The following is a 2,222-nucleotide window of genomic DNA, read 5'->3' as shown; positions in this document are numbered from 1 at the left end:
GAATTTCATAATTCAAACATGGCTGTATTTTTTAAATTACCATTCAATACTTTAATCATTCATAACTACTCTTCTTTTAGATAAAACACTGCTGATGATCAAACCTTAACATAACTCTAAAGAGGTTTGTAAGAACGTATGATAAACTTCGAAACTGTATGATGAATTCATCTAAAAATTGACAATTTCTATTTTGTTTTTGCTAATTAAGTGTAAACATGGATCTCTTATAGTGCTGTAAACTGTTATTTTAAGAATTAACTGCACAGTTGTTGTAAACCTGTGTTTTTTTTCCCAGCACCATCTGTTTAGTGTCCTCCTTGTGTCTAACAGGTGTACCGCTTTAGATTTTCCATCATTATTCCCGTTGGGTTTACAATTACTTCACAATGTAATCTATGATGAAAACTCATCATAGATTACATTGTATTCTAATCTACCAATAATTAATAGTATAAAATGTTAATCTCAACTCAACTCAACTCAAACTTTATTTATAAAGCACATTTAAAACAACCAGGGTTGACCAAAGTGCTGTACAGGAATCACAGTTAAGGAACATAAGATAAAACTGAAGGCTAAAATACATAAACACATAAAAATGGAATAGGATAAATGTTTCAATTAAAATACATTTTAGAATACAATAAATTTTTGCCAAATGTCCACTTAGACATGATTAAAAGCCAGGGAGAAGAAAAGTGATTTTAAAGAGGATTTAAAAACCTCAAAGGAGCCTGCTGATCTAATATGCCAAGGCAAGTTATTCCAGAGCCTCGGTGCCGCTGCCATAAAGGCACGATCACCTTTGGTTTTAAGTCTGGTTTTAGGCATTGCCAGTAGCAGCTNATAATTTTTTAACATTTGCTTATTCCAAAGACATTCCACTGTTGTTTAGTTTATCACTTCATTAACAAATGCATATATTTTATATATAGTTTAATATATAATAAACATAAACCAAAAAGATACAAAATATTTACGAGAGCAGAACTTTTAGTCAGAAAAAGATGTATAAATCATTTCGGTAGATATTAGCCACAGGTTGCGTAATTGGCTCTTATTTCTAAGGGTGTGCAAAATAATTGTCATGACGATGCATCGCGATTCTAATTTTTGTGATCTACTGCATCGATTCTGGAAGGCAAGAATCGATTATAAAAAAAAATAAGTAAATGAACAAATAAAATACAATAATGGTTGGCGCACATCAGCCAAATCAAGTGTAATACAACTTCCAGTCCAGCAGATGTCGCTGCGGATGTGATGACTCCCGCTGCCTTGTGTAACTAGCATTTCCGGCAGCGGGATACTGAGATGAGTCATTCGTAAACAAAATATGGAGGAGACTGAGAAAATTCGCCCCCCGGCTCCATCACATTTCAAGTCAGATGCTTGGATGCATTCTGGCTTTAAAAACAAAGAAGGTAAAAATGAAATTGATATGACGCACGTAATTTGCAAATGGACCACTGAGGCCATGTAAATGTACTGATTATCCTTATTTTGTTATTTTAAGTTTTATGAATCCTAAGATCTTTTTGTCAGTGTGTCCATCCCAGTAATAGTAATATTTGTGTCCAGTATTTGTTTTCATGGCAACACCCCCAAAAGTCGTTTTAATAAACACAGCTATGCATGAATTCAGTTGCTTTCAGTTATGTATCAATAGAAGACATGATCCTCATCACACCCAGCCAGTCAGCCACTGGTAAGGGCTGTATCTTTTTCTAACAGTGTTCAGTGAAAATATCGCAATGCATCGCAATATTTCAAGTATCATGATGCATCGTGATAGAATCGCATTGTAGCATGTGAATCGTGATTCGAATCGAATCATGACTTCTTTGCCAATGCCCACCCCTGCTTATTTCACTCTGGCTGGTTAGGAACATATGAGGTATAATCTTCCTGCAGCAAATTGGATGCACCAAATCAAAAATCTCCCAAAGTATTTGGTCCACAAAAACACAGCTTCAATTAATTCAAAACTGCTGGCTGAATAAACTAAACACTAAAAAGAAAAAAAAGAAGAAAAAAAGCATAAAAAAATAACATACTTTGTGAACCAAAAAATGCTTTCTAAATTCAAAAATATATATTATAGTAAAATCCTAGAATTTCATAATTCAAACATGGCTGTATTTTTTTAATTACCATTCAATACTTTAATCATTCATAACTACTCTTCTTTTAGATAAAATACTGCTGATGATCAAACA

At 33.3% G+C, this 2,222-nt stretch overlaps 1 protein-coding gene across 1 annotated transcript in view; it reads right to left on the bottom strand.

The window, feature by feature from the left end:
• nlgn3 (neuroligin 3) overlaps positions 1 to 2,222 on the bottom strand; it is a 268,431-nt gene that overhangs the window by 218,809 nt on the left and 47,400 nt on the right. The window lies entirely within an intron of this gene.

The sequence above is a fragment of the Cyprinodon variegatus genome, unplaced genomic scaffold (genome assembly GCF_000732505.1).
Source record: "Cyprinodon variegatus isolate N-32 unplaced genomic scaffold, C_variegatus-1.0 Scaffold236, whole genome shotgun sequence".
NCBI lineage: Eukaryota > Metazoa > Chordata > Actinopteri > Cyprinodontiformes > Cyprinodontidae > Cyprinodon > Cyprinodon variegatus.
This window is presented reverse-complemented; position numbering and strand designations above follow the sequence as displayed.